The sequence below is a fragment of the Hippopotamus amphibius genome, chromosome 17 (genome assembly GCF_030028045.1).
Source record: "Hippopotamus amphibius kiboko isolate mHipAmp2 chromosome 17, mHipAmp2.hap2, whole genome shotgun sequence".
Taxonomy (NCBI): Eukaryota; Metazoa; Chordata; class Mammalia; order Artiodactyla; family Hippopotamidae; genus Hippopotamus; species Hippopotamus amphibius.
In genome coordinates, this window is record NC_080202.1 from 59,545,548 (window position 1) to 59,559,166 (window position 13,619).

The 13,619-nt window shown below is 51.3% G+C and overlaps 1 long non-coding RNA gene across 1 annotated transcript in view; it reads left to right on the plus strand.

Moving 5' to 3' along the window:
- The window catches only part of LOC130840891 (uncharacterized), a 156,015-nt gene that overhangs the window by 118,371 nt on the left and 24,025 nt on the right, over positions 1 to 13,619 (plus strand). Inside the window, exon 2 of the long non-coding RNA XR_009050081.1 lies at positions 10,343 to 10,410. This is a non-coding gene — a long non-coding RNA (uncharacterized LOC130840891). The remainder of the gene's footprint in view (positions 1 to 10,342; positions 10,411 to 13,619) is intronic.

Here is a 13,619-nt window from a genome sequence, read left to right on the forward strand (position 1 = left end):
GAGGAACAATGGTCCCAATTTGCCGATGGAGATGGTAAAGCAGCATAAATGCAGAGTCGGGGCCGGGCTGTCCCAGGACTCCCTGGAGGGCCTCTCACTTGCTGGCCTGGCTTTGAGCTCAGCCAAGCACCTCCCGGAGGCCTCATTTGGACACGGCCTCTGCCAGGCGGTCTCGCTTTCTCTCCTTGGCAATTCATTGATCACCTTGCTTGCCTGCCTGCCTGCCTGCCTGCAGGTGACTTGGACTAGGCTCCTTTTACTGATACTCGAAAAAAGCATTAAAAACCCCGGTGCCCAAGATCGTACAGCTAAAAAGTGTCCGAGTTGTAATGCACACGTGGAAAGGTCCAGCATCTTCCTTTCCACTAAGCCAGGTGAACCGTCTGCCAAATGACCCTGCAGCCGTTCCCTCCCCGCCTGCCACCAGGGAGGTGGGAGCCGTGTTCTCCTCCAGCTCCTCACTGTACACACTGGGCATATCACCTCTGTACATACGTATACCACATGTAGTGAAATCTATAATACACACACAGAATATGTGATACACCCCATGTAATACGTTATAATCCGTATCACAGAATATGGGCAGCGGTTGTTTTCACTGTCATCTTCCCACTAGGTTTTCTACTCTGGGGAGCCGAGGACCTGCCTTTCTGCTTGGCATTTCCGGCACCTGCTCTAAGAGCACGAGCACATGCACGTAGTAGGTTCTTTGGCAACATCGGAATGCCCTGGGGTGTGCAGTGATTTTAGAGAAGGTCTGTGCCCGCCTGTATTTGGTGTTTTGTTGTTATAGGGTTGCTGGGAGGCTTCCGGGTGGTTTTTCCTTAAGAAAACCCCTCCTTGGCCGCAGGGCTGTGTGGTGGCCACAGTCGGCGTCCAGTGTGCATCAGGCCAGCTGGGGAAGGGCTGGGGGGTGGGTGTGCACCCTGCTCGCCCAAACCTCAACCTCACGCTGGCTGCCCATCTGTCATCTGCCTGCCCCGGACACGGTGGGGACCTGGGGAGGGCACTGCAGTGCCTGACCCAGCCTTCCCGGGAGAGCTCATTCCCTGGTGGGAGCAGGCTTCTGTGCGTCCGATGGAAGGGCGAGAGCCTTCCGTCCACATAATGAGCTGTCACACTGTGTCCCCGGGGTCCAGCTGGGCCTTGGAGGGACCTTGGTGGCTCCCTGAGCACCCCGAGGGCACCCGATGGCCCGAGCTCCACGCTCCTGCCAGCCAGGACAGGTCCAACTCTGTTTGTACTTAACCATTGGGGGCCTGTATCCAAGTTCATTAGGGAGGAGGGGAGGCATTTAAACTGTCATATATGACCGTTATTATGCTGCAGACACTGTCGCGAGTGCTTTATCAATGTTAATGTATTTAACCTGCCAAACAGCTTTATAGGGAGGTGCTGGTATTATACCAATTGTTGACAGATGAGGAAACCGAGGCACAGAAAAGCCCAAGGCTTGTACATGGCGGAAGCGGGATTCACACGCGTAGGAGCCCGCCTGATTCTGGGTGCTGCTGCTTTCAGAAAGAGCTCGGAGAACCACTAAGGTTTTAGTCCCTGCTGCCCCCTGACTCCTAAGGTTGCTGAAATAGCAGCAGATGGAGCCGGTAGCTGGACGTTGGGAGAGGGGGAAGACAGAAGGGCCATGTCTGGTCCTATGGCCACGTCCCCCCCAGCCAGCCCAGACACCAGCCCCGGGAGCTGGGAGCTTCTTTGTCCCCTGGCCTCGAGGTACAGCTGTTAAGTAGGGATTTGCCCATCAATAAATCAAGCTACCTGAAAAGTGAACCTGGGAACGGGCTCTTTCCCCGTTTTCTGATTAAAACAAACAACATCGTGAAATGTCAACCTGTTGGTCGTCTGGAAAGTTTGCGGCATGGAAAGGCGATTACCCAAATGACTTTTTTAAAAGTATGAGCATTTGCCTGGCTGAACGTTTTTTAATTAACACCCCGAGTCAACGGTAATCACTATTCATAGCTCGGTGAGCTGGACTTGGGGTGGGTTGAGGGAACATTTGGTATCTCTGGCAGAGGCGGAATGTTGACCTGGCTGGCAAGAGGGCTGTCGGGCTGCTTTCGCAAACCTAAGGGACCTTGGGGCCCATTTGGGCCTGTTTGTAGTCAGGGTGTGGGCTTACGGAGCATCATCGGGGCCTTTCCGGTTAGCATAAGTGTTGCTGCTGGCATCCAGGTGGTCCCTGGGGCTAAGGTCTCCCCAGGTGTGCCCCCCGCCCCGAATCTGGTGAGCAATCCTCTCAGGGGATTCTTTGCAAAAAACAATGTTGCTTGGGGTCACACCGTTTAAACTTACCTCCCTGATTTTCTGTGATCTCATTTTTCCTTAAAATATCATTGGAAAAGTGTGTCTGAGTTGAGCATTTTATTTTCCATTCAAACATGGTGAAACCGACACACAGGGGCCAAGGCTGGGAGGGAGGGTGGGGGACCCGGGCCTGGCACACCTTCGCAGGTCAGCCCTCAGCAGGCGGGAGCAGCACTGGACCACAGCTACAGCTTAATCTCTGCCCGGGGTTGCTGCACCTCTGTGTGGCTGGTGGGTCCGCGCCTTATTCAGAAGGTCTCCCTCGAGGGAAAGATGTGGTTTTAAAAGAGAAAGCTTGTAACACTTGTGGTTATTTATGTATTTTTTTTAAAGCCTGGTGGGTCGGGCTCTGTTTTAAGCTCATGTCAAAAACTCTGCTCAGGGAAGACCCAGGAGAGAGCTCAAAGTAGGACCAAGGTTAGCAGCTCCGGGTGGAGGTGGATTGGGAAAGACGAGAAGTCAGAGAACTACCCAAAGCAGCAAGTCCAGCTCTTCCGGCTTAGCAGTCCTGGGAGAGCTTTGCCATTGCTGAGATCAGCCACCTACCTTTATGGAGTACCGTGGACCACAGAGCATGTGGCTACTCTGATGAGTGATATTTACGCTGCACTAGGCTCTTAGGAATCCAGACAGGTGAGGTATACTGCCCACCCAAAGGAATTCAAGATCTCCTTGGGGAAAGAAGAAAGATAACCTAGCCCCTCCATGATCTTGTGTTTAGCCCACATGTAGGGGTACAGGCAGTAGTCCTGTGGCTCAAGTGTGAGCTCTCGCCGATGGCTGGAAAGTCAGGTGGGACTTGGGCCGGGCCGAAAGGGAAGGTGTTGGGAAGATGCTGGGCAAGGGAGGTGTTGCAGGTGTGGGGGAGCAAAGATTAGCGAAGATGCCTGCCGCGTAGTCCTACAGCAAGGCTGGAGAGAGAGGAGGAAGGGTCCGTGTGCAGATGGCCTCCGGTTCCAGGCAGAAGGGCTCGGTCTCTGCAAGGAAGGCAGTAGGGAGCCACTGACAACTGCTGGGCAGAGTCTGGCCGAGCTCACTGATATTTTAGGATGATAAGCTGGAGGGCTTTATAGCGTGGACTGGAATAGGCAAGTCTGAAGTCGAGGAGCCCAGGTGGGGGGTTATTGCCGCGGTGGAAGGCAGAGTAACAAGGTTGCTCTCAGCTTCACCTCTGGAGCCAGAGGAGCTTGGCGCAGATGTTGACCCAACTACTCTTAGTCACGTGACCTTGGACAAGGGTTACATCTTTCTGTAAGTCAGCTACCTTAGCTCTCACATTCCTTCAGGCAAAAGAGGGCTGTATACAATGTGTGCTGATCATACAGTGGAGAACAAAGCAGACACGCTCCCTGCACTCGGGGGTCTAGTAGGCAGAGACAGGAACTAAAACGAAACAAACGAATACAGTCATTTCAGATGAGGTTAAATGCTGTGAAGGACACAGGCGAGTTGTAGGGCTTGGGTGGCCCGTGTAATAGAGCCGTCATGGAGGGGCTCTCTGAGAATGTGCTGTCTGAGCAGAGACTTTGGAAGTTAAGGGAAGTGGTTCCCCTAAGGAAACAGCAAGTGCAAAGGCCCTGAGGCACCGAAGAGCTTGGAGCTTCCCAGCCCAGAGATAGAGCCAGGTGTGGAAGGATAGTGAACAAGGTGAGAGGTGATTACAAAACGAGGAAGTTAAGTAAGGAACACACCTGAAGCGCTGGTGACAGTAGGCAGTGAACGACATTCTTATTATGGGAACATTGTGGACCTGAGGTTATCGAGGGGCTGAGCTGTTATCATGGCCATGGGGCTATAGCAGAAGATGGACCGTGAACAACGTTCGCAGGAAAACCGACTGGAGGGAGGGTGATTAACTCAGTGTTGGGGAGAACCGCCCATCTGGGTGATGGAGAGAGTGCAGCTGAATTCACCGAAGTGGAGAGGTTCCAAGGGGAGCCTGGCTGAGGGGAATAGAAGAGGTCCCATGTGGGTGTGGAGAATTTGAGATGATTTGGCAGGCGGTGATCAGCCTGCCCTGTAGGGCTTAGGGAAAAGGTCAGGGGCAGGGTTTCGGGGAATCCTCAAGGATGAGGGGAGAAGGTGGAAATTCAGCTGGCTGAGGACGGAGCCTCTGAGCCCCTCTCTGTGCTGGACCAGGAGGGAGAAGAGGATTCAAGGAAGAGGAGAGGAAGGCGAGCTTCTGAGACCTGGGCACCCAGAAGGGGTCCATGAGGGTCCCCGTCCTCAGGTTCCCTTCTGCTCTCTCTCGCCCACCATCCCAGGGGGCAGCAGCCCCCTTATTTCCCGCACGGCCCCTGCAAGCTGGGTTGTGGAGCCTGGCCTCTATTTGCAGCCTGCATTTGGATAACAGGCTCCGAGAAGTGGTAAGTCCTGAACCGAAACGTGACTGCCATCAGAGAGCCCTCTGTCTCTAACAGTGCAGGTATTTGGAAAATGCCACAGAGCGGGTCTGCTCAGCCCTGTGGCTGCAGCCTGTCAGCGAGGTGAGGATTCTGGGTCAAGTATACAGTTCAAGCCAGTACTGACCGTATCCTTCAGTGGAAAGCGCTGCCCTGTCTGTGAAATCTCAAGCTGCCTCTGAGATCACCCCACGGCCCTTGCCGTCTGGGTGTGTCTGACTTCTGGTCTCACCCTGATCGTGCAGGAGGTCCCAAGGGGACCCTTGCCGGATTGCACCTCAAACCCCAATTTTGGGTCAAGCTGACAGCCACTGACCCCTGATTTCCAAGCCATTTCTGATTTCATAAGCCACGCTGCAACTTCTATTTTGACTGCTTTTTAACATTGCATCCATAGTTCTATTTCTAGTTCAAGACAATGACTATCCCCTGCATTTTTATTTTTTTTTAAATACCATGGTACTCACTTTTCTTTGCCATACAATGCCTGTTCATTTTAGACGTGCAAACCTGAGGACATAAATCACCCATCAATCTACTTACCCCAAGACGACAGCTGTTAACCTTTGCTTTCTTCTTCCAGGCTTGTTTTTATAACCTATGCAATTCTGTAATTTTTTTACAATAATAATAACAGCCAGCATTTATTTATTACTTACTATGGGCCAGGAAATATGCTATGCCGTTGAACACATGGTTTAATTTAGTACTAATAAGCTGCCTGTGAAATGGAGACCAGTGCAGTCCTATTTTACATCCTCAAATAGAAATAACATAACGATGGTGGCTAAGAGGCCTCCTAGGGGCGGCAGGCGGAGAAAGGACTCTCCACCCTCCTGCAGCAAGAAAATTTAAAAATAAATAAATAAATAAACCTTAATCCTGACCTGGAGACAAATCCTGGTAAAGACCCAGGTTAATTTTTCCTGCGGACGGAACCCTTGAATTCATCATATGAATGTGCAGATCAGATGGTTTCATTATCTTTTATAGGCCTAGGTGGGATGTATGCTCTGTGTTTACCCTGCAGGGAGCTGGGGGCGGGGGGGGTGTTTGGACTAGAGAGGTGCTGCTTCCACACAAGGGGTGGTGGTGAGACAGGCCTGGGACCTGGGACCTTTTGCTGTAGTGCTGCAAATCTTGTACCCGGACACACCTCTCCTAGAAAATACAGAGAAACTATATGGGACTAAAATTAACGGCGTGCATGCCAGCAGTTGGAGCAGATTCTGGACCCAAAAGTTACAAAAGAGAAAAACAAACCAACTGCTGTTTCTGAAGAGCCTGGAGCAAAATCAGGGTGTTGGGAGCAAAAGCAGGGTACTTCCCGTGCCCCCTGCACACACACCACAAAGTGGTGGGCAAACCACCTACGCCACTCCTCCAGCACGACCCCTGGACACATCCCTCCCCTCCCCCCATATAAGGAATGAGCTTGCCACCTCGGGAGCAAGCAAGGGAACTGGTTATTTGTTTTCATTTCCTTCTGCTGCAGCAGGGGCTCCAATAAAGCCTGGCCTGAATTTCTGGCCTCTGACTGTTTCTGTTGATTGGGGAAGGCCAGGAACCCTGGTGGGCATCAGTCAGAATCAAGCCCAGCACGCCTGGCGTGGAACAGCCAGAGTCAGGGGGCAAGCCCATGGGGGGTCTTGGGGGAGGGTCTTCAGGCTGGGGTGGGGTCAGCGGGGACACTCAACAAAGAGTCTCAGTAAAGACTGGCAAGTTGGGTGATTGGAAGGAAGTAGGTAAATTCAGGGCTGAATTAAGACTCTTGTGACCATAGGTACTTTTATCTTTGGGGGCCCCTTCCCCTGTAAATGTCAATCAATCAATCAGTCAATAATGATATTTTATACCTGCATAAAAGGATGAATAGAATCCAGGCTGGATTCATTGTTAGATAGGCATTTATATTATTGTCAAATTATTCCTTCTAATTTTAAAAAGAAATCAGAACATTTTCATGGGCCCCTAAAAGTACCGCGAGTCCCAGGCAGGTGTCCGGCGGGCGTGTCGGCCTTAGGTAGGTTCCTAGAAATGGGACCTGGCAGTTTGCTGTCCTCACAGCTACTTGGCCTGTTTGGTAGAAGTCTCTCCTCTCTAATTTTGGACCCATTCAGATGGTCCAAGAATTCCCCCAAACTGCATTCCCTTTTGGCCAAAGAGGGGGCTCTTTCTTCAAAGTGTTGAAATCCCATGTTTTGGCCCATTATTTTTCTTTCCCCACCCTGGTCGTCTCCCACAGCGGGCTGCTGTGGGACAGGACGTGTTCCAGAAGAATGTCCTCTTGGGGCCTCACCAGCTGGGCTTTTTGTTCTTCAGTCCGCGGTATCCAGGAGGACCTGCCCCTTCCATCTTGGTTGGAGGCGGTTGGACCGAGAACCGCCAGGTGGTGTTTGGCACAGGGCATCCAGGAGATGTCAGGAAGGAGCTGTCGGGGTTGGGGGAGGGGGGTGCGGGAGGAAGGGAGGGATCTTGTGGGTGCAGGCTGTGGGTAGCCTGACACCAAACTAGTGGCAGTCTCTGGCCTCCCTCGGAGGTTTGGTGTTGGGTGTGGCATGCTGCTGTTGGCCTGCTTCCGAAGGACGGCTATCTGCTCCCCCTCCCGCTGTTGCCTGAAGATGCAAAGGCAGCAGGGAGGTATGTGTGCAGCCTCGGCAGATGTGGAAGCCAGTGTGCTGTGGGCAGAGAGAGGAAGCATCCGTGCTCCATCCAGCCTCCCAAGAGGCCCTGCATCTTTCCTGCCCTTGGATGGCCATGCCGATGAGGAGAGCAAAGGGGAAAGAGACCCCTGCTGGTTTTGAGGACCAGAGCAGAAACAAACCCCTCTGCTTAAAGCAGTGGTTCTTAGGAATGTATTTCAGGCTAGAGGTTGGATTGCCTAGAACTGGATTATAGGAGAGGCCGCCGTCTCTTGGGATACAAGTAATGTGTCTCTCACCCTCCAACACTGCAGAGGTCAGCTGGGCAGGTGCAGAAACCAACTGGTGAGGAAGGGAAAGCCTTAGCGGAAGAGCGGGGTGGGGTCAGCTTGCCTGAGGTTTCTGGGGAGGGATGAGGAAGTATTTGAGGGGATCCTGTCTGAGCTCTTGCTTCTGTGACCACCAGCATTGGGTTCACCCAGGAGCTTGTGAAAAATGCAGAATCTCTGCCCACCATATCAGACCTACTGAACTTGAACTTTAACAGGCCCTCCAGATGGTCCTCAAACTTTGTTGCATGTTAGACTTTCCCTGGGAACTTAAGAAAACTTTTTTTTTTAAAACCCAGTGCCCAGACCTTAATCGGAACCAATCAGAACCACTGGGGGTGGGACCCAGGCTTCAGTGTGATTTTCCAGCTGCCCAGGGGAGGGGGAGTGGTGATTTCAGTGAGTGTCCAAGTCTGGGAACCCTCCCTCCCCTCCCCATCTCATCCCACTACCATAGGATTTAAAGAAGACCCCCTCCAGTGTCCCACTACCCCTTCTCCAGTGTCTGCAACTAAAAGGTGGGATTGAGGTGTCATGGAGGCCAGGGTGAGTTTAGATTCACTTGTGTTAAATTTCTCATCTCCACTGGAAGGCTGATTGGAATCATTTCCCTTTACCTAGGCTTGACCTTGAGTGAGTTTCTTGGATGCTTTCCACCTAATAAGCTGAACAAGGGCTGGGCGTGGGGGTGGCTTTGCATAAAATAGTAACAGGAACAGGAATCCATTTTGGATGCTGGGGTTGGAGAGCCTCTTGCTGTTTTGCTTGCTTCTTTTCGACGAGCTTTCTAGCATTCGCGGGTTGTCTAGTTAGGTTCCAAGAGTTGCAAGGTTCATCGGAGCTAAAATCGTCAAGTTCTTGGCTCCATGGTCGAGAGCCCTATACTGCATTTGAGGTTGGGCTGTGGTAGAGGAAGCCAGCCCAGCCAACGTGGGCCCCTGGGACTGGGGGAGGGGGGGTGCTGGAGCACACAGGGACCCAGATCCAAAGGCTGCAGCCCGGCCCGTCCTCGGAAACTCTAGAAACCCGGGGAGTGATCCAAGCCCCAAGATGATGTGTGTACATCCAGCGAAAGAACAAAACGCCACCCAAACAATCCTTGCTCTTGTGAGTGAAGGTTACAGGTTTTCTGTTTCAAATCTGATGGTATTGTTTTCCCCCTTTTTCTTTCTTCTCTCTGTTTTCATTTGCCAACCTAAGGGTCTGGAGTGATTTCTTTGAGCCTAATGATGGGGAGCTTAGAATGGGGCTATTATCTCTGAACACCTTTTGAAATACTACTCTTCCTGGTGTCTGAATTAGGTTGAACAAGGTTGGATTTAAAGATTAAATATCTATTTTTGCAGCAACGGCAACTATGCTAAAACTGTGCGTGTTTGCTCAGGAATTCTGTAGATGGTCTGGAATAGCCTTGCTCGCTAGAAACAAAGGAGTAAAGCTAATAAAAGCAGAGCTAATATCTATTGCGTGCACAGTAGGGGCTGGTCACAGAGCTAGGTGTTCCTCATGTGTTCTCTCATCCAATGAATCAAACATACCATAAGATCAGAACATGTAACAATTCAGAAACAGTATTGAAACGGAGCCGGACCCTATGGTCTCTGTCCCCCACGTCCTCAGCCTGCCTTTCGTCTGTGGAAAAACTTTAGCCAAAGAATAAATTTAATCAGAGAAGTGAGAAAATGCAGAAACAAAGGAAAACAGTCCAACAAGAGTAAATAATCATAGGTTAGTCATTAAGCACAGTCAAGGACCTTTAGTTCCTGCTCAAAAGGCTATAGATAATATTCTGAGCCCTGTGCTGTGAGCTGTCTTATGGATACTGAAACCCCCACCAGGTGGGAGACGTTAACTCCATGATAACCAGACTGTAGCCACGACGTCAGCGGCCACAATTCCAAGAACTGGCCTCAAAAAAATTGAAACAACCCGACCCTGGACCTGAAGATTAACTGTTCCTAAAACAACCAAGAGGACGCTGGTCAGACCACCTCTGACTGGTTTCAAGATGCCTGTCAGAGCCGCCTGTGCTGTGACTGCATGTGGCCCCCTCCCTCTGTCTATCAAAGCTCTTGTGCCCTGATTGTCAGGGGTGGGGGGGAAGCTGACCTTTGGACAGGTGTCCACCCTCCCCCTGACCCTGCGTGCCGGCATCCAAACTAAAGCAAACTTTCCTTCCCACCAACCTGGCCTCTTTATTGGCTTTTGATCTGCGCGCAGCTGAACCCCACTTTCGGTTACAATATCACAGGAATCTTTGAACAAAAGTCTCCCCAACTCAGGACTGTGGCAGTAGGTCAGTTTTGTAGTAAAGGTCCACTGTGAATTTAAATATTGTTATAATTTGAAAAAAAAAATTAGTATCCAGTGTCATACCCATTCATGTCTTATTTTATTCTCCATCTAGCATAGTATGGTGCTAACCTATATTTCTTTGAAAGTATTCTTCAGTTTGCCTTGTACACGACGGATAGGAAATGGATTTCTCCCTTCATTCTGAATTAGTGTGGTTTTTTATTCTATATTAAAGAATAAACAGCCATAAACGTCTATGTCCCTGGGAGGCTGTCTGGCATTCATTTTAAGCTTGAAGGTGAGTTTCATTATCCCGTTTTCTGGTGTAAATCTCCGTTTCTTTTTCCAGGTGAACGCAGAGGTTTGTGGCTGACCTGGGTAGTTGCTTCAGACCGAGAGAGAAGGACCAGATGAAAGGTGAGCTGCACAAGGTAATCAGGGCACAGCCACGGTCTTGCTGCTGCTCTTGCTTTGGGGGTTCTGCTCCTTCCGTGTCACATCTGGTTGCCCCGATATCCCTGTGCACCTGCACGCCAGCCCGGAGCGCTGACTGGCAGGTGGGAGCCTTGTGTTGGCCATCAGAGGGGGGGTCCAGGGACACAGGTCGATAAATACTAACAGTCATCATGATTGAGTCAGGCCGCGCTTGTGTTCTTACAGCTTGTACTTAGATCAACTCATTCTCACCTCTTACAACCCAAGCCCATCAGTCATGCTGTACCCAACCTACAGAGGAGGAAACTGAGGTCTGATCATTTGTCCAGGGTTGCACAGTTAATCAGCGAGGAAGCCAGGATTCAAAGCCAGAGCGGGCACCGGCGCTGTGATCTCTTTCCATTCCGAGTGACAGTGAATTGTCCCGGTCACCCCGCGCACTGTGCATCCGTGTTCCTGCTGCCTGCTCTTTAGACGCATGGGTCCCAGGTGGGGCACGGAGGTCTTGCATTTCGTAGGGAGAACCAGCAGGTAGGTGACCCCAAGGCTGCAGGCCCCAGAGACAAGGGGGTGTGTGGATTTCTCTGGCTGCCCTTCAGGAGCAGAAACTGACCGCAGGATTCAGGGGCATTGCAGGGCTTCTGGAATGTTGCCAACTGCAGTCTGGCCCTAATAAAGCAGGATGTGGGGCAAGAGGCAACTCCCTGGGCGCAAGGGCTGGGTTGCCCCTAGCTGTCTAGACCCCGCCATCCACAGGAGTTACAGTTCTGGCTGTAAGTCTCAGGCACACATATGCATCAGTCCTGCCAACGTAGCTGGAACGTGGGCATGTTTGATTGGAGGCGGCAGATGGGCTAATAGAGGGTGTGCTGTGTGACCCAAACAGGGCTTTGGAACTGGGGGATTATGGTGCAAGTTCGCCATTGTTGATCGAGCATCAGGGTCAACAGCACAGACCCAGAAGTCCTGAGTTCAAATCCTACTTTTGCTGTTTTCTCACTCTGTGACCCCAGGCTGGTGACCTTCACTTCTCCAAACCTCAGTTTCCACATCTGCAAAATGGGGATAATGAGGATTATCCCTGCCACGCTGTGACGTGAAATGAGAGAATACACAGGGTTAGATGCTGGGCACCGCGTATGTGAAGCATACAGTCAACGTCACTGTTGTTGTTTTCTTATTAGCTCTGGACATGATCTTGTGTAAATGACTAAGCCTCGGTTTCTTCATCTGTAAGCTGGTGATGCTAATGCCCTATGCTCAGGGGAGGTCGTGAGTTAAATAAGATAACACAGAAAGTCTAGGTCACAACAGCCCTTTCTGTTAGTTCTCTCGCTCAGTCATCACTATCTACATGGATCAATGAGGACACTGAGAGATGCTAATCCCTCCATCCACTAGAATACCGCGTCCCAACAATTACTCTACAGCCATTTTCCAATTTTGTAAAAATCTTTATTGGAGAAGAGTTGATTTACAATGTTGTGTTTCTGCTGTACAGCAAAGTGAATCAGTTATATGTGTACATATATATACACTCTTTTTTTAGATTCTTTTCCCATATAGGTCATTACAGACTATTGAGTAGAGTTCCCTGTGCTGTACAGTAGGTCCTTATTAGTTATCTTTTTTATATATAGAGTGTGTGTACGTCAATTCCAATCTCCCAGTTTATCCCTCCCCCACCTTCCCCGGGTAACCATAAGTTTGCTTTCTACATCTGTGACTGTAGTTCTGTTTTGTAAATAAGTTCATCTGTACCCTTTTTTTAGATTCCACATGTAAGTGACATCATATTTTATTTGTCGTTCTGTGTCTGCCTTGTTTCACTCCGTGTGACAGTCTCTAGGTCCATCCATGTTGCCGCAACCCCGATTTTCCGGTCTGATTCTTCTCTCTTCCCAGCCACCCCACTGCTCTTGACTTTGGTAGCACAAGCTGGAACACCCCCTAGGGGTTCCAACCTTTGGAATTCCAGTCTTTCTTTTCTAAAGTAATTCTATTTGTGTTTTCCCTAAGCCTCTTTCTTAAACCCAGGATTCATCATGTCACTTTCTGATTAAAAACAAACAAACAAAAACACCTTCCACGGATTTCTGCTGATCATCTCAGCAACCAGATCTCCTTGGGCACTTAATCTTATCGCCCACCACTTCCCGTTCAAATCTGAAGCCTTTCGGCCGCGCCCACCTGCTTCGGATCCTACCCCCCAAGACTGGAAGATTCCCACACCCTGCCTCTGTGCTCCCCCCAGCCTCTCCCCGTGTCCCCATCCATGTGCCTCATCGTCTCAGAACCCCACACCCGTAGGGCCCCGCAGCACCGGCAGCTCCTACACCTGGCACGTCCGTCCCCTTACTTTCAGGACGTCACCTGCCGTCATGCTCTGCCCCCCACCCCCCACCCCAGCTGGTGCCTTGCGAGCGGGGGCGGGGGAGGGATGGGGCTTGTTTTCTGTTACTTGGGGGTTTTGTGTACCCCCTGCCCTTTTTGCGCTGCTCCTTCCAGGACCTGCGCAGACTGGGTGCTCAGACGATGGTGTGGATTCCCTGGTGGGAGGGTGGGCCTGGAGAGGAGAGCCAGTCGCTCAGATTACGCTGTCGCTGCTGTCTGGGTTTGGGTGGCTGGCAGGCTGTGTGTGGCTGGTGGGGGTGGGGCTGGGGGGTTAATGAGTGACTCCAAGGGGATTTCCAGGCGCACTGTGGGCACTGCCTTCGTCAGAACAGCGCTACCGGCCTTAGCCAGCCCTCTCCCCTCCCTTCCTGGGTGAACCCCCCCATCACCTGCGTGCCAGTTCATTCCATAAGCGGCACAGCCCCTCACCCCCCCGGGATGGCAGCGATGCCCTCCTCCAGTCGTTCATTCACGCTTTCTTTCCTTCTTTCATTTATCCATTCATCTCTGGACCATGATCGGGTGCCTGCCCTGTGGCAGGACGGCTCTAGGCAGAGGACACGACCCTGCTGTCACGCAGCTTGCTTTCCCGTGCGGGGTGGGGCTGGGGGTGGGGTCGGGTAGGTCATACACAGCAGAGATAGTAAGTAAGTAAGTTACCTAGGACAGAAGAAGGCAATAGCATCGTGGGGGGAAAGAAAAAAGAAATGGGAGCCTTTCAAGCGTGCTGGGCGGGGAGTGGAGGGCAGGTCGCAGCCTTGAACAGGGCGGACGCCTCATGGAGAACGTGACATCGG